The following is a 20268-nucleotide window of genomic DNA, read 5'->3' on the forward strand; positions in this document are numbered from 1 at the left end:
ACGGGCTCAATCCACAACAAGTCGGGAACCAAAACGAGAGCTCAAACAATCCCCCCCCCCCATCCCCCCCTCCCCCTCGAAATCAACAAATCCAACTAGCTGCATCGAAAAGTCTGCCTACGTATCATCTTGCCTAAGGAATCAAGCCTCACGTAGTTTACCCAAATGACCTCCAAATACCCTCAATATTGAAGAATGTTCAATAGTTTCAAACAATGACCAAATTTCGCACCTGGAACAACTTTGGTCAACATATCCGTAGGGTTGTCCTTCGTATTGATCTTCTCCAATGTGACGTCTCCATCATCCAAAACATCACGAATAAAGTGGAATCTGACATCAATATGCTTCGTGCATGCATGATAAACCTAGTTCTTTACCAAATAGATAGTCGATATGCTATCACAATATATCCGAAGGGTCTCCTGTGCAATCCCCAAGTCCTCCAATAATCCATGTAACCACAAAGCCTCCTTCACAGCTTCAATCATCGTCATATACTTCACCTCTGTAGTAGAAAAAGCCACTGTAGACTGAAGTGTACATCTCAGACATATCGGTGCTCCTACCAATGTAAACACATATCCTGAAGTAGACCGGCACTTGTCAAGATCCCCCGCATAATCTGAATCCACATAGCCAATACAATCCTGCTCATTCTTCTCATTCTTTTGAAAAATCAAACCAACATCCACGGTGCCTTTAACATACCGTAGAATTTACTTCACGGCCTTCCAATGACCCTTCCCGGGATCGTGCATGTACCTCGATACCATGCTCACGGCATGTGACAGATCTGGCCTCGTACATACCATCACATACATCAAGCTACCAACCACACTGACATATGGAACCTTTGACATATAATCTTTATCCTCAACCGAAACAGGTGACATCAAAGCTGAAAGCTTGAAGTAGGGAGCCAATGGAGTACTCATAGCCTTTGCATTTCCATCAAAGCTGAATTTCTTCAACATCTTCTGTAAGTAACATCTTTTGGGAAGCGGGGCATGACAGGTTTTTTGGTGGCCCATGTAGGTCACGGTCCCTAGTTCCTACCAATGAGAATATAATGGACAACTTAGATGCGTATCACATTTCATCCGTAAGACTATAGTTTGCCCTTATCCTATCATCTCGATGACTTATGTCTTAGTCCCTACCTAATCACTTTTTGACTCTGGAGCTTTCCACTGTTTCTTGTCTCGTCACTTCCCGACTACACACTTGTTTCATATCTTTGTCCTTGGGTTCTTTCTTATTTTAATTCCGAGGACTGAATTTGTTTTAAGAGAGATAGAATGTAATGACCATGAAATTTCGATACTAGTTAAAATAAATTTTTGGTATTTTAAAATATTCAATTATTATTTTTAAAAAGAATATTTGTATTTTCTCAATTTTTCTAGAATTTTCTACGATTTAAAAACCTAATTTTATATTTATTTAATAATTTTGATAATTAAAAATTAATTAGTTATGGTGAAAACTTTTAAATTAATATTTGTTTTATTATTATTATTGTTATTATTGTTATTGTTAATTATTTATAAGAATTCTCCCTAATTATTCCTATTTTTTTCCTATTTTATTTTCTTAATTATGTTAATCCTTTTAAACCTAACCCTAACCCTAACCCTAACCCTAATCCTAACCTAAACCTATATATAGGCTCTCTTTCTCCCTAGGTTTTCACACCACAACCTTGTCACCATCACCCTCTTTCTCTCTCTCCTCCATTCCCTAGGAAAACCAACGGCGCAGCACTGCCTTTCTCACTCTCTCTCTGCCTCTTATGTGGTTGCGGACCGTGATTTCTCCCTGTATCAGATTCAAGCCGAAAGGGGTCGTCCCCGACTCCCCGCCGCCCCCCCCTCTCTCTCTGCTCTCTCCCTCTCCCCTTCATCTTCATCTCGCTTCCCTAAGCCGTTCCCATCTCCGCGCAACGCCAACAAACCAATCGACCTCAAGCTCCAGCCGCACCACCCAAGCTCTCCTCGCGCCTGCAGGCGCCCTCTCCGAATAGTCCACCCTGCCTGCAGCCCGCCTTCCCCATTGCCGCTTCCAGCGCCCTCCTTTTCCTCCAAGCCAGCCCCCTCAGCGCCGCAAAGCCAAGCCTCAGGCCCACCCATGCCGCCCAACGACCTCCTTTGCATCGCCCTCAACCACCGCGCTGCCTGCCGCCACTCCAACAACCACACCAGCTCCTCCCCACTCTCCTTCTCTCTCCTCCGCTCAGAGCCAGATGTCGTCCTCAGCGCTCGACGCTCCATCTCGCAGCCCCTTCTTCTTGCTGCAGCCACGACCGTCCGCAACAGCCCCCACTGTCCCCCGCTGCTCCGTTCACACCCAAGAACCCGAGGAAAGATCTCTCTTGCTCTTTGACTCATCATTTCAATATTTAGATCGGTTATGAATTATATGCATAGATTAGACTGTGATTTAATTATGTTATAGTATGAATATTGTGATATTATGCGTGGATTTGTTGTTGAATGATATTAAAGAATTTATTTAAAAGAATTCATTTTGTACAAAAGGTTGGTTTTATAATAAATATGATAAGTAGTATTTTTAGATTAATTATAATATTTTAAAAGAATTATTTCTGGCAACGAAATAATTTGAGGAAAATTATGATAAATTATAAGAAGTTATTTTGTAAAAAGAATCATTTTATTATAATAATAAATATTTAAAAGAATTTATTTTGCAAAAGGATTATTTTAAGTAAATAAATTTATTATTTTAGAAGATTAATTTTAGAACAATTTTATGATTTATGATTCTTAATTTTAATATATTTGACATGTCATGATAACGTTGTACATGATTGGTTATTTTCAATTATTATTTCCTTATATTGTTTGAGAACCATTAGTTAGTAGTTCATGACTTAATGGCTTTGCACGTTATGAACAATACTTAGTGACATGTGTGTGTGCGTTGACTGAATTTAGGAGGTGGACCAGGGATCTAGTTCAGGTTATGATTGTTGACTTAGAAAAGCGAGAATAGTTGGGATGGGGAAATCTTGGTTCATGTGATCGGATGTAGCTGTTGATGTATCTTCCAGGCTCGCACCAGTGAATTTGTGTAGTCATTGGGGTTGGTTTGTTGGGTCAAAGTGGATCGGTGTCTCTACTTTGGTCCGTGAATTTGATATTCACCCAAGTCGGCTTGAGTTCAGACCAGGCCGGAGTCGGATTGCATGTAGTCCTATTGGATACACGTAGGGGATTTGTGAACAGTCAGTTATCCGATAATATGAACGCTGACTCTGTGTGAGATGTGAACCAGTAACCTGTTATAGGATGGCTAGTTACATGACCTCGTTTCTTGGCTAAGTATGAATTCTTGTGAGATGTAGGCCAGTTGTATTTCTTTTCATACATAGATCGGGATTAATATTTAATTATCTACAATTTAAGACATATGGTGTTGTATTTCTTTTCATACATAGATCGGGATTAATATTTAATTATCTACAATTTAAGACATATGGTATACACATGAGGGTTTCCTTATTTGGATTATTTCGCTCGACGTACTACGCCTCTTATTGTAGATTTTTAAGTATTAATTCTATCTAGTTGTATGACCTTATTACTTGGATGATTATTCTGATCGCTAGCTGCATAACCTCGTTACCTGATTGATTTTTGGATTCTTCTGATTATTATATTATTATAGTGGTTGATTACATTTAAATTATTAGAATTTCAATACCATGCTTCGATTATTATCATTATTGTTCTTGCATTGGTCATTCGACCGTTTCTATTTGTCTCTATGGGATCTTGTCGTGTGTCATGCACGCTGACGTACACCTATTTTCTCTGGTGTACGTCAGATTTAGGAGACATACAGTCTTAGTTCGGAATCGTACAGGAGCCAGAGGATTCTCAGTAGGAGTGCCTTACAGACGGAGCAGAAGAACAAGTTAAAGCTTAGCTATTTTCTTAGTTATTTGATGGTCATTAGTTTATTTTTTGCAGTACTTCCTTTCTATTCATGTTGAATGATGTATTTTCATATTTCTTTAGTACTTATTTGGACTGTTTTGTAATAAGGGCATGTTTGACCCAAACTCTGTGTCTCGGATGATATTCTATTTGTGATATGTCTCTTTTCCATTCTGAGTTGTTCATTATATTCTTGCTATGTGTGATCGGGGACCTGTGACTTTGCATTTTATATTGCTTAACGCTTAACGTATTAGATTGAGTAGAAATGGTCTAGTATATATTTCTCCTCAGTCTAATATGTCGCTGGCTTATTCACGTTATGATTCCTCGGTATTTTGGGAAGCGGAGCGTGAAAGCTCCTCGTGTATCCATGGCCAATCATGAAGCTGTCAAATCTCTTGTACCACTGTAACGGCGATTGCTTCAAACCATAAAGAGACTTCTTCAACTTGCACGACAAATCTTCCTTTCCTGCAGTTTTGAATCCCAAGGGTTGTGTCATGTAGATCTTCTTATCTAAATCCCTGTGTAGAAAGGCTGTCTTAACATCCATCTGGACCAAATCCAAATCCAGTTATGCCACCAATGCTAATAAAATTCGAATCGATGAATACTTCACAACGAGTGAATATACCTCATTGTAATCAACGCCCTCAAGCTGTGCATATCCCTTGGCAACCAATCTGGCTTTGACCTAATGTCTCAATAGAAGATCCCTCTTTCTTCGCATATACCCACTTGCAACCAATAGCTTTCTTTCCCTTAGGTAGCTTTGCAAGTTCCCAAGTATCGTTCTTCTGAAGAGACTATATCTCCTCCTCCATAGCTTCCCTCCACCTGATCGAATCAGAGCTAGACTCTACCTTCCTGAATGTAGAAGGAACCATATCATCAACGATCTCCACTGATAAAGTATATGCAACTATGACATCATTATATCTAGCTGGCCAACGAATCACCTTTCTAGGTTTATTTGCTACAATGGACTCCTGAATATGACCATGCTCCTAAGTCTCACCATCCACTGTATCCCCCAAATTCCCGTCTGTCATCCCATCTCCTTCTAATGTCACATCTGTAGGAGTTTCAATGGATACAATGCTATCTGGAGTGGGTGGAGTCACATCATCCTTCACGTGCTGCGATATCCTACTAATCTGGTCTTCCTCCACTTGCCGAGGAACTTGAGGCATCATCATGTACGCCTCATCAAATGTGACATCTCTGCTAATGACTATCTTCTTGTCCTGTGGATCCCATAACTTGAAGCCTTTAACACCTTCTCTAAATCCTACAAAGACTGCTTTCCTCGCTCTCGGATTCAATTTTCCATCATTGACATGATAATAAGTAGGACACTCGAATATCTAAAGCGACTCATAGTCACTAGCTACCGAACCAGACCATCGCTCCATAGGAGTCTTTCCCTGTATCGCAGTGCACGACAACCTATTAACGAGATGACTCGCATAAACTAACGCCTCAGTCCAAAAGGATCTAGGTAATCCACTCCGTGTCATCATACATTGCACCTTCTCCAGTAAGGTACGGTTCAATCTCTCAGCCATCCCGTTCTGTTGTGGTGTCTCTCGAACTGTGAAGTATCACCTAATGTCGTGATCTCGACAAAACTACAGAAATGGATCACTCTTATACTCTCCATCGTTATCTGAACGAAGAGTCTTCACCTTTCTACCTATCTGCAGCTCCACTTTCTTCTTTCACTCCATAAAAATATCCATGACCTCATATTTATGATTTATTGTATATACCAAATTTCTCCTAGAATAGTCATCAATAAAAGTGACAAAATAATTGGTCCTACCAAGTGATGTGTTCTTGGAAGGGCCCCAAACATCTATGTGAATGTAATCCAATATACTTTGGGTGTTGTGAATAGCAGTGCCGAACTTCACTCTAGTCTTCTTCTCAAGTATACAATGCTCACACAGCTCCATCTTATAGGTTTTTGTACCTTTTAATAACCCCTGTTTTGCTAATGTCTGTAGGGACTTATCACCAGTGTGTCATAAACGCATGTACCATAAGCTGGTAGTGTCCTCCTCTGTAGTGATAGAAGCTACCAGCCCCCCTGTAACTGTCTTGCCCTTCAAGTAGTATAGGTTGTTTTCCCTGACACCTCATAGCACCATCATAGAACCCTTCGTGATCTTCACAGTAGCACCCTCTAAGGTCACCCAATAACCTGTTGCCTCCAAAGTACCAAGAGAAATGGTGTTCTTCGTCAACTACGACACGAATCTCACTTCTTTCAACTTCCTACCCACTCTATCATGCATCTTGATTCAGACTGAACTAATACCACCAATAGGACATACTTGATCATTATCCATAAGCACGACATCCCTTCTTTCTAGCTTCTCAAAACTGGAGAACCAATCCCTCCTAGGGAAAATGTGATATGTGACTCCTGAATCTAGCATCCACTCCGTAGAGTCGGCATAGCAAACCGACGGTAGTGCAGGACATGAATAGCCTAAAGAATCTGAATCTGAATGTTCGCTAGTAGCTTTTGCAACATTCACTTCTGAAGCTTGTACAACTTTTCCCTTATTCTTTCCGGCTTTGTCCTTCAACTTTGGGTAGTCGATCTTCCAATGTCCCTCTTCTTTACAAAAATGACATTGATTTCTACCAACATTCTTATAGTCATCTCTATTCTTTAATTTTGAGCAGTTGACTTGGCGACGGTTTGGACTACGGCCTCGAACTGCTAATACATCTCCTGATGCTTTCTCGGAGGGTTCGTCATCACTCTTCCTCAACTCATAATTCACCAACGTTGAGGTCACCTCCTTGTAACTAACAATAGTTTTTCCATTGATTATAGTGAGAACGAACGTACCATAATCATCCTTGGCAACGAACATAAAAATAGCATCGTCTTGTCTTCATCCTCAACCATGATGTCCACATTGGCCATATCTGAAAGTAACTTCATGAAGTTGTTGACATTCTCCCTAATGGAAACTCACCTCTTCATCTTGAACTGATAAAACCTCTTCTTCAAGTGAAGCTGATTCTCAATGCTCTTAGTAAGATACTACTCATTGAGTGTTTCCCACAATCTCTTCGTTGACGTCTCGTTCATCACATCATAAATAAGATCTGATGTCAAGCATGACCGAATAACTCCACAAGCACTACTGTTCATCTTCTTCCAAATCTTGTCCTCCATGTCAGCTAGTTTCTCTTGTAACTCAAGAGTCTCCTTCAAATTCTATGCATCCAATGCATCCATCACCTGGCACATCTACAAACTAAAATTGATCTTGTCATCGAACTTTGGAACATCAATCTCCGTGTTATTGATGCTCAGACTTTGTATCACCTTCGTAAGAGACGAACCCGATGTGCTTGCTTCATCCATATTGATGATCTAACTCTTCAAATAAGAATCCTTCACAGAATCCTCCAAACGAGCCCCAAGCCAAACCCGAAGCTCTGATATTACTTGTGTGCAGCGGAACTCGAATCACACGAAAGTGCACAAACAAGAACGACATAAATCACAACCACACCAGCAAAACACAATCACTATAGCAAGACAAATGAATTTTACGTGGTTCAGTAAGTTGCCTACGTCCACGGGGCAAGAAGGGGGAGTTCTTACTATTAGAAATCAAGAGAATACAAATAGGGTTACAAATCTCACCAATAAACCCTAAAACAAATCTCTCTAGATCTCTCACAAATCCTCTCACAAAGGATGCATAATACTCTCTCAAAAGTCTGCTCAAATAGTCCTTGCTTAACCCTAATTAATCAGGTTTAGGATTATATACCAACAGCAAACAAAACGGGTTAAAACCCAACACTCTACTGCAAACCCGACTGGCGGTTGACCGCCAAATTCATCACGGTCGACCGTAAAGGAACGACAGAAACAAAAATCGCCTACAGGGTTTGGCGGTCGACTACTGCGGTTGATCGAACCCTGGCGGTCGACCGTGATGGTCGACCGTCTCCGAACCCAGAACGTACCTTTGACTTGTGCATGTTTCCGGTCGACCGTAGCTGATTGGCGGTCGACCGAACAGCCTGAAACCTATTTTCTGCCTGTTTTCCTGAGCTGTTCTTCGTCATGTTCGCCACTTCTACATACATACTTTTAGTAAATTGTTTTCATGCATTAATGAGGTCTCATAATTAAAACTCTTATTCAAAGGATTAACTGATTTTAATCCCTTTAGAAAATAACATTAATCCTTCTATAATTTTGGTGCTTGACAAATTACATGAGATTTAACTCACTTTATATCCGTTTGTGTTGAACTTTTGTGTTTGAAAGGTTAAGAGAGCGTTTGCATGAGGATTATATTTATAAGCTTTCAACCTGTCTTAACTTTTGGTGGGGTTATGCATATAACCCGTATTTTATATTTGGTTTAACTAGACCACATCATGACAGCAAGTTATCTCGGTCAACCAGGTAGCTACTTAGCTCGTTAAATTGTGGGACATTTGTACTCAGCATACAACCCGATCATGAACCATGAACCTAACCTAAAAGTCCAGATAGAGCGATCTAGGTCCATAACAATTGAACCTACATCAGTTTAGTTACTATGCCTGATCCCAACCCGACTTAGTTTTATGACGATTTGCTTGATTGGAGATGATTGATTCAAATCGTATCATATCCTCAACATGTCATGTTAGGAGATATCAAAAGAAATTAAGCATAAATGCACATAAAAAAGAAATCGATATCTGATCACTCTGATTGATAACTTCCATAACCTACCTGAACTACGTACACATTGATTGTATCATCATATGCCAACGAGGTCTAGCCATATGGACTTACTTGCAAGCCAAGTAACTACTATAAGTACCGCAGCCAGCAGGATGATGACACATGTAAAACCTAATCCGCCCTCACCAATCAATATAAATACGTAACGCTACCTACAGGTAAGGGGATCCATGATCTTAACCTCGGCTCGACATTGCAGACTTTGGTTTATGATAATTCTTCTCTAAAACTCTAACCTAGATTACATATTGCTTTGACTTTATTATCCAGAGTCTTACTTAGGCATTAGAGGGGCGTTGGCGGACAACCCACCATCGTCAACCTGATGTCTTTTCTATAAATCTCAAGACTCTATCATTAAAGACCTTCACAAGACATCAATGAAGATCATGGCCCATGAGGTCCTCAAATCTAAGTCCCATCTTACAGACTCAATCTAGTAAGTTTTTTCATGCATCGGTAAGTATCTTTTGGCTTTTATGATTAGAATTGTATAATTTTTTTAATAGAGTAGTTGTTTGGTCAAACCTAGCTTATTTAGGTGAGCTTATAAGCTAGCTTTTGAAAACCTGTGTAGACTAACTTTTTAAAATGGCACTTAATAAGCTAATTTATTTGATAGTTTACCAAACAAATAGATATCAAAATATTAGTTTGACTAAAAAATAAGCTCCTCCAAACCCCCACTAAATTGGTCTAGTCTGCTTATTCTTCGAAAATAATAGGCAGACTAAATTGACCTTATAATCTCATGTAGAATAAAGAAAGTAATGATTATATTAAAATTTAACACAACAAGTATACAAGACCACAAGTCGTAACTAAATCCCAGTCCATTTACCGAGCAGACCGAACCATATAGCCATGATTCTACAACCTGGTCAAACCCAAACTCGAACCCAACCTAAATTAACTCGTCCACTCCTTGCCCAATATTTTAAGAAGTTTTGGAGATTTTTTTTTAAAGATCACTTTAAAAAATAATAACCAAAGTCAAACATTTTCCTAAATAATTAGCAAAACCAACCACTTTTTCGCCACATCATCAAGACTGGCTAAAAAGAGGACAATTTCACGAAATATCATCTTTAAAATACACGAGACTAGTAGTCCCATGTAATTATCGGTTAATCCATATCACAATAATTATTATCTCAATTTCTCAAGGCGTACGTCAAGTTCAACATCGTTGCTGATGCTCCCGATGCTCCCTATTGTCCTTACCCCCCGATGCTCCCTACCTCGCCATTGGCAAGAAGGTCAACGTCACCACGTCAATGTTGGGGTGTTGGGAGTGATTGAGGAGTTCGAGGCAGGAATCATGGTGTTCATGCTGATGGGTGAGGCGTGCAGTTTAGGGGGCACTGTCGGTGGTGAGGAAGATGGCCATGGTCTTGTTTAGGGGTAGCTGGAATCGATTGTGATTAGCAATTGCACTGGTTTGGAACTCTTAACTAGCAATTACTAAATACACAGGACTACTGGTCTCGTGTATTTTGAAGATGGTTTTTTTACAAAATTTGCCTCTTTTTGACCAGCCTTGATGACGTGGCCAAAAAAGGTATTTTCTAATTATTTAGCAAACTGGTCGATCTTGCTAATTATTTTTTTTTAAATATCTTTTTTAGAAATTCTCCAAGAAATTTTAGGGGCATTTATGTACTAGTAAAAAAAGAGAGGAGATAGGGTTTTATCTATAAATCACCAATTCCCCGGTCGACATAGGTTTTCTCGAGAGGCGACAGATCAGTAAAGGAGTCCAAATCCCATAAAAATTGTACCTTTTTCGTCATTAAGAGCATCTCTAAGGGGCCAGACCGGAAAAATCCGGCCCCTTAGCTTAATTAAAGGACTTCGGAGGGGAAGCTGCTCCAACGAGCCGAAAAAAACGCCCCTTCAACCCAAACCCGCCAACTCTCTCTCCCCAAATTAAGGGGAAGGTTAAAGTCCCTTAACCTTCCCCTTATAATTTTATATTAATATTTTTTAATGGAGTTAATGTATAGTTAATCAATTTTAGTTAATGTATAGTTAATTCAAAATAAAATAATTCAGTTAATATATAGTTAATTCAATTTAATTAATATTTTTTTAAAATGTACCCCTTATAATTTTTTTATAAATTTTTATTAATATTTTTTATTAATTATATGTTGTTTTTCTAGTATAGGCTGTTTTTCTAGTATATGCTTTTTTTAATTATAGGTTGTCTTTGTAGTATAGGGTGTTTTTCTAGTATAGGCTTTTTTTTCCTAGTATAGGCTATTTTTCTAGTATAGGTTTTTTAGCTCCAATAGCTAATTTTTTTAAATTATCTGACTAATATTTACACTATAAATAAGGCACTACCCTGAAGTGTACTTTCACACTTCACTCTTTCATTGTTGCTACCTCTATTTCATCATATATACTACAATATAAGTTATGTTATAATTTTAACTATTTCTATTTTTTTATTTTTACACTTCATGTTTCTTATATTTTCAACAATTTGAGAATTTTAATTAAATCATACTCATGTGAGATTTATACTTGATGTAGATGGCAGAAAATAATAATCCATATTATGTCAATTTGATGACTAGTCATTATCCATGGGAAGATCAATATGAAGAGCAATTGTTTCAACCGGACATACCTGAAGAAAATTCGGTGAAAGATGTACCATTGCAAAAGAAGTCGATGCGAAAATCAAAATATCGGATGGAAGAAGACATCTTGCTTGTATCTGCATGGCTCAACATTAGCATTGATCTAGTGCAAGGGACATTGCAAAAATATTCCAAATTTTGGCACCGAGTAGCAACTTACTATCAAGAAAACAAGATTTTTAGTAGCGATCGTGATCAAAAAGGGTTAGAGCACCATTGGTCAACTATTCAAATTATAGTTAGTAAATTTTGCGGGTGTTTTAATCAAATTGAAGCTAGAAATCAAAGTGGCGTGACAGAGAATGACAAGGTACTAATTGTAGCTTTAAATTTTTTTTGACAAAAAAACAAAGGATGATCCATGTTCACTAAAATAAAAGATAATAAAAGTATTAGTTACAAAAAATGGACACGAAATGTATCCTGGTATTAGTAGATAGAAAGTATAAATCAGCTTAATAGGGATGTATAACTTTCTTCTTTCAAAGATCCATGAAGATGAGGAGTGGGCCTTGTCGTCACTCATCGTTGACATAGATATAAGAAAGAACAAAAGCCAGCCATACGTATATTAAGTTGAATATAAATTCTATAGACTAACAAACAAAAAACCAAAGATCATAACAGCTTATAGTATACATGTTTTCAAGAAAAACAAAAATGAGATCTGTAACATGTTTGATCTTTGTTAAACACTTGCCCTGTTGATTGGTTGAGATTCTAGTCTTGTTGACAAACGCTTAGCACCTGAACTTCTTCCAGCACCTGTCCATTCATATATGCAAGAAATAGAATGATTGATAATAGCTTTGTAAGAGAAGTTTCTTTGATCAAAGATAAATCTGTTTCTTGTAATCCAAATGCTCCAACATATTACAGAGAAAAATAAACGCTATAAAATCTCCTTCAGTTCCTCTTAATTGTTCAATACTTTGTAATAGATCCATAAAAGACATTGGACATTGAAAAGGTAAGAAGTAAGTTTTAAAGTGTGTCCAAACTTGCATAGATATTGGACAAGGGAAGAATAAATGATCCCGACTTTCATTATCCAAGCCACAGAATGAACATGAAGCATCACCTTGCCAACCTTTTACTATAAGAATATCTTTAGTGTGTAGCTTATTATTGAATATAATCCAGTTAAAAAAGCGATTCTTACTTGGGATGATGGAGTACCAAATAGCTTTATAGATAGGAGATGTAATTCCTCTAGAAATAAGGAAATTATATAAAGATTTGACTGTGTAGACTCCATTTGATGTGAGTGACCATCTTGGAAGATCATGATGATTATTAATACAAAAAGATTCAATGAAATTCATGAAATATAATCTGTCAGTTTGAGATGAAGGTGATATACATCTTTTAAGAAAAGGATGCCAAATCCATGAATTGTTGTGTAAATATCCCTGACTACGGATAGAAACATTGGCAGAGAGTGATAAATTATAGAGTGTAGGATATAACCTAGCTAAGGAGTTTGATCCAAGCCATTTATCCTCCCAAAACCTAATTTTATCTCTAGAACCAAGCTTCCATATAATATGGTGAAAGAAAGCTTCATTATGAGAGATAATTCCATTCCAGAAAGATGAATTAGAATGATTTATTCTGGAGTTTTGAATGCATGAATTTCTGTCCAAATAAAGTTGCCTGAGAAAAACACCCGTTGTAGAATTGTTATCCAAAAATTTCGAGAGCCATTTGGATAAAAGAGAAGCATTGAATGTAGAAAGATCTTTGACTCCTAATCCACCTTTAGATTTACTCAAACATACCATCTTCCAATTAATCAAACATTTGAAAGCATTCGAATCAGCCGTTCCTGTCTAGAGGAAATTTTTTCTAATCTTGTCCATCTCTCTTATTAGCCACTTAGGCAATTTGTAAAAGGACATATAATACAATGGGATTGAAGATAGAACTGAATTTAAGAGCACAAGTCTACCACCAAAAGATAACCAATTTTTCTTCCATGTAGCCAATTTCTTGTGCATGTTATCTATGAGTGGTTGCCAATCAGTCTTAGATAATTTTCCATATTTCAGAGGTAATCCAAGATATTTTATTGGTATCTGATCCACTCTACAATTTAGCATAGATGTAAGATGATTGCCTCTGTTTGTAATATTACCAAAATAAATCAAAGAAGATTTTGAATAATTGATACCAAGTCCAGATAATTTCTTCAAAAATATAAAGGATAATTTTAAGAATAGAAATATTCTTAGGATTACTTTTGACAAAAAGTAAAGTATCATCCGCATACTGAAGAGATCTCAATTGTTTTAAAGGCTCTTTGATTCTAAGATCAGATAAAATTCCAGCTTCAACATTTCTTTTTATCATTCTGTTGAGCACATCCACATACACCATCTATCACCAAAACCTCTACCCTCTATGTTGTGCAGTCTTAGTCAATGGTCATCCCTCTAAATTTTTTAATTGCAATTAAAAAATTTAGAGGGATGACCGTTGACTAAGACTGCACAACTGGAAGAGGAGATAATATATTATATCCACATACACCATCTATCACCAAAACCTCTACCCTTAAGTAATAATATCAGAAAATTCCAATCTATAGAATCAAAAGCTTTAGTAAAATCTATCTTGAACATGGCCACTTCTTTTTTCCTCTTTGAATAAAAGTGTATCATCTCATTGGCAAGAAGAATGGAATCAAGAGGTGATATTCCTTTTTGAAAAGCAGACTGAGTTGAAGCCACTAAATTGGGCATATGAGGGGCTAATCTTGTTGCTAGAATTTTAGTAAAAATTTTAAAGAGGCAGTTGATTAAACTGATGGGCCTGAAATCTTTCACCAAAGAACTGTCTTTAATCTTTGGAATAAGACTGATAAAAACCTTGTTCACTCTATGCAAAAATGATGCATCTTGATAGAAGAAATTCATAAGAGAAATAATGTCTGACTTGATTAGATCCCAGAAATTTTGATAAAAAACCATTGAGTAACCATCTAGACCCGGTGCTTTATTAGGCTTCATGCCAAAAACCGCTGCCTTAATTTATTTGTCTTAAAAAGGGGTCTCTAAAGAAGATAGATTCAATTCATGCTTAGGGTATAAAGTGGACCAATCTATAGATAGATTGTTTCTATTAGAATTTCCAAACAAGTTGGTGTAATACTCCAGAAAGGCCTTGGAAATATCTTTTTGACTAGTAATTTTCATACCTTGATGTGAAATGAGTGAAATATAGTTGGCTTTCTTATGAAAAGAGGCAGTTTTGTGAAAGAAAGTTGTATTCGAGTCACCTTCCTGAAGCCATTGAACTCTTGATCTTTGATGCCAATATGTCTCTTCTTTCTTAATGATCGATGAATAAGATGACCTAAGAGTTTTTCTTTCTTCCATTTCTATATCTGATAAGTATCTTTGTTCCTCTAGGAGATCAAAATGATTGATTTTTGATAAGATATTAGATTTTCTAGAAGATATAGAACCAAGAATATTTTTCTTCCACCATTTAATCCTTCTTTTAAGAAGTTTTAACTTCTTAATAAAAACCTCCACAAGATTGCATTGACATTTGAAATTATTCCAGCAAAAAATAACGAAAGGAATAAAGTCTGAATTGTGAAACCAACTTTTCTCGAATCTGAATAATGGAGGGGTTGACTTAATACCCCTAGTGTCAAGTTTGGGTCTCACTATCCCGACCACGGGCTAAAAACCTAGAGGGGGGGGGGGGGTGAATAAGGTAATTGCTAATCTAATCTGATTTAGATGCAAAATTAAAACTAATAATGCAAAGTCCTTAACAATATGATATGCAAGAGGATATGCAAGGATAAACAATTATACAATAAGCGATATAAACAATAAGCACAAGATATAAAGAGAAAAAGTATGCCAAAAACATAATCGCAAACAATAAGAATTGATCACGGAGTTTGGTCAACGCACGACCTACGTCTCCGCTCCTCACCTTGAGGAGATCTCCACTTGTAGGCTGTCTAAAAATCACAACAGATAGCTAATCCTCATCAAACACCGATGATGGAAGTTACAATTTGACGGCTTCCAGAAGGCTATAATTTAAAGACTTTCATGTAGATCGATAAATGTTACAATCTGACGACTTTCACAACAACCGATGAAAGCTCTAGTTCAACAGCCTTCACAATCAAGGTCGGGAGTTACAATATGAAGACTCTCATATTTTTAAGGAGCCAAGATGAAGATTATAAGATGACGGTCTTTACAACGCTCTAGCAAAAGAGATCACAAATTGATGGTCTCTTTACATCAAAACGCAGAGGTCATCCATGCGTTATATCATCAAAACGTAGAGGTCATCCCTGTGTTACAACATCAAAACACAGAGGTCATCCTTGTGTTACAACATCAAAATACAAAGGTCATGCCCGCATTTCAGAGTCAAAACGCAGAGGTCATCCCTGTGTTACAACATCAAAACGCAGAGGTCATGCCCACGTTTCAGAGTCAAAACGCATAGGTCATCCCTAACGCTCTAATTAAAAATGCAAAGTTTGTGGACCCAAAACGTGGAGTTCATCTCTGCGTCCTAACTCTGCATTTCAGATTTACAACGCTATGCGAACACGGCGTTTTCAGCCAAAAACAGGCCCAACTCTGCGTTTCAAGTCTAAATCGCAGAGTTCGGACCCAGAACACCTAGACTGGCGTTTGACTCATTCAAAGCATGAACTTTCAAAATCATTTTTCCCACGATTTGGGGAGAAGTTTAAGGGGACAGTTACACCCGACTCAGCTCCACTTATGAGTGAATTAAGAGGACGATTACACCCCTTAATCCCTTATAAATAGGAGTAAACTCAACTGAGTTTTGATCCTTCGGCTTGGCAGCAAAGAAGAGATCTTGGGGCTTCTTTTGGGATCTTCAATCTGGAATTCTTGGAGATCGGCACAAGACTTCTTGGCAGAAGAAGGATCTCTGCAATCTTCAGATCCTCGGAGTTGTTCTTGGAGCTTTCATCAAACTTGGCTTACAAACCAATTTTCGGTTAAATCAATCAACTCTTCCATAGAGTTATAACTCGCTCAGAGTTCCCTAACTCATTCAGAGTTCTAAAACTTGCTTTACAAGTTCTCCATAGCGTCAAATCGTGAGGAGAAGAACATGTTCTAGTGAAACAACACGTTCGGATCGTTAATGAGAAACAAACTCGATGCAAGCATTCGAGGGAGGCATCTCATCGCTACCGTGAAGAACCCAGAATTAAACAAAGGGGGGAATTCAGATCAATTCTCTTCTCTTTTGTAATCAAGAATCCAAATTGTAATCGAGATTGAGAGAGTTATAAATATTTTTTTCTAAACAGTTAGAGAGAATAAAATCAAACACAGTTCTTTCATTTTTATTTCACAAATTTTCCACCAAACACCACTATATCTCAAATAACTACACAATCGGTTTTCAAAGTTCACCGAATTTTTTTTATAATCTACACGTTGTCAATCCCACAAGACATACTCATCTAAGTGTTGGACTACCCGTGTTACCTTCCTCAAGTGTTTGGATTTACCACCTCTCCCTAGGCTTTACTACCAACCCACTCCTCTTGGAATTAACCCAGGTCTCTCTCCAACCAATCCTCTAAGTATTCTCACGTATTACAATGTGTTCAACAATAAGTGCAAATAAAGATATTATTCTCTAATACAAATGAGAAAGAAATTGAAAGCTCACTCAATGAATCAACCCCACAACCCAAATATACTATATGTGAAATAGTTAAGATTAATTGGTTGTGTGTGCCTCAAGTGTTTGGATTTACCACCTCTCCCTAGGCTTTACTACCAACCCACTCCTCTTGGAATTAACCCAGGTCTCTCTCCAACCAATCCTCTAAGTATTCTCACGTATTACAATGTGTTCAACAATAAGTGCAAATAAAGATATTATTCTCTAATACAAATGAGAAAGAAATTGAAAGCTCACTCAATGAATCAACCCCACAACCCAAATATACTATATGTGAAATAGTTAAGATTAATTGGTTGTGTGTGAAAATAAAGAGTAAAACAAAATCAAACTCAAGTAAACCTAGTTTGTATATATAAGAATCAAAACAAAGATTAAGCTAGAGAATGAGTTTAGAAAACTTCTCCAAACAAAGAGATGTAGAGATAGAGATTTGAGGTTGAACGCCTCAAACCGAAATTAAGATCATTCTCTTTGTGAAACTTTCTTTACACAAACAAACACCCTTAAACTTAGGAAAAAAATTGGTGAAATAATCTTGTAAAACTCTTAGTGAAAAACCAAGACTTGAGGGCTATTTATAGCCTCTCAAACAAAGCAGTCAAAACTAGCTGTTACAGAAAACTAGCCGTTGATCGGTTGACTGATGAATTTTATCGGTCGACTGAAAAACACTATTCGGTCAACTGATACTTGTAGTCAGTCAATTGATACGAATGTAAAACACAGACTATAAAAACTACACTGGTCGGTCGACCGATGAATAAAATCGGTCGACTTAAAATACTATTCACAGAAACTTGAATTTTGAAAAGCTGATTTTCTAAATTCAAATTAAAATAGCAAATTAACTCTAAAAATAGTAAAACTTAGGGAAATGTTTATATATATATATATATATATGAAAATAAACATGTTAGAAAAGAAATTTCTAAAAAAAAGCATTTTCCATTTGTGAAAACTCATTATTTTGCAAAACGTACTAATATGATTTTATATATTATTAGAATCAATAGGATACGAAATCGTTAAACACATGATTCTGATGAAATTATTTCAAACACGTTATCTTCCCAAATAGATGAATTTTGAAAACTAATTTATATTTATATGGCTAATCGTATTTTTGACCGTCTTGCGAAATAACGTGTGTGTGTGTGTGTGATTTGAGCTTTTAAGTATAACACATAAAGTAAACACCTAAGCTATAACACTATACAAAGCATGTAATATTTTATGAAGCTCGATCTTGGTAGCGGGATGAAGCGATAATGTATCTCGATTTGAATTGCGATGGCTTCATTCCGATTTTTGCCAACCTCCAAAATATCGTCGTTAAGGCGCAAATCCTTCCAACCTCCAACAGAGGATGTTTGTGTAGGATGCCTAACAAGCAAATACAAATACTCAAAAAACATTATTAGGAATTGTTTGTTAATCATCAAAATAATATTAGATAATAGGCTCATGAGACCTAACACGAGCTATATAATACTAGGGTTTGCCAAGTCAACCAGAGTATCGAAGTGTTGACCGCATTGAGACGTGATCTGCTTATTTCCATTGCATGTATATATTTTAAAAATCTTGCATTATAATTTTTTACTATTTTAGTATTATGCTTATCAAGTCAATTTATTTTAGTTTTACAAAACCAATGTTTAATGTATAAATTTATCCACTTATTGAGTTATGAACTCATTGTGTTGTTTTTATTCTTTTCAAAGACTTGGGGTTAGGTGGAGTTGATGATTTTTCAATTTCTTAGAACAGAGCAAGAAATATAATTCAAGATTGTTATTGTCTTCTACGTAAATGTTGAATAAAGTCTTTGATGTTTAGTTGATGAATTAAGAGTTTTGTAATAATGAGATACATTATTACAAAAACACATATTGAGGACATCTGTAAATTCATTTCAGATGGTACTATTATTCAGTCTTTTAAGGGCTCTGTTCCATTCCATCCGATTTACACACCATTTACATGAGTTTAAAATTTAAAATTAATTTTACGATACAGATAAGTGACTTCCTACGCTTGTGATCTAAGATTCCATCCGAGGGTTTGTATGTATTTGGCGAAGTGTTCTTATGTGGAAATCATCTTTACTTTTATCTAAATTGATGGAAATTACAATTTACCTCTTTTTTTTTGTATTTATGAAAACCACCTTTAACGGGGGCTATTGTATACCCTCACCCTGAGCACATGCTGATCTTCGATTGGTGACATAAGCTCGACCTTGAGTTGTTTATTCTCAATTGCCAAGTTCTTACTTTCATCTTTCATCTTTCATCTCCTCAATCTCCTTGCTCATCTCTTGAAGCTATCTACCTTCATTTTCTTATTCTCAGTAATAAGTTTGTTCAATAGTTCGTTTGGCCTCCCAACAATCTCTCTATCATACTATTTAGCAAACTCACATCTTCTATCACCAATCAAAGGATTTGGGAAAGGATAGATGAAGAATCTTCTCATTGGGTTAGCCTTTGTCTTCCACATTGGCATTGAAGCCCTCAAATTGCATGCATTGACACCCCACCTCCCTTGATCTGCCATATATGAGGATGAAGAAGAAGAAGCAACACCAGAAAACTCAGAAGGTATTGAAAACTCAAAACACCCCTCTACCAATTGAAAGAGAAACAACAAATAATAATGGGGGAATTTCAATTTAAAGCCAATCTTTCTTCTCAATTTCTTCTCTCTTCTCTAAAACTAGAGCGTGGGTTTAATGGAAAGAAATAAGAGTGAGAGAAGAGGGAATCAGCTTAGGGTGAGGATATGTTTGGAAGAGAGGGTCTTTTTAAGAAGAAATCAGCAAAATATGTGACATTACACAATAACCATATTTAAAGGTTATTTCCTATAAAAAAAAGAGAGAAATATGCTATCTGTCAATTTGACAAATTTAAAGGTAGTTTTCATGTAAAAACCCTTTAGTAAATAGGCTCTTATAAATCTCTCCATGGTTCTAGTGATTTTTGAGTAGAAGCCATGCTTAGTTCTTCTCTCATCAAATTTAATAAGTTGTTTTGTTTTGGCAAGTATTTGAATTCTCTCTGTATCCAAATAATTAATACACTATTATGAATAAAAATAGTGGTTTCACTAATTGATTCTAACTATTATCCTTAGAAATGAAAAGGAA

The sequence above is a fragment of the Asparagus officinalis genome, chromosome 4 (assembly GCF_001876935.1).
Source record: "Asparagus officinalis chromosome 4, Aspof.V1, whole genome shotgun sequence".
Lineage (NCBI taxonomy): Eukaryota > Viridiplantae > Streptophyta > Magnoliopsida > Asparagales > Asparagaceae > Asparagus > Asparagus officinalis.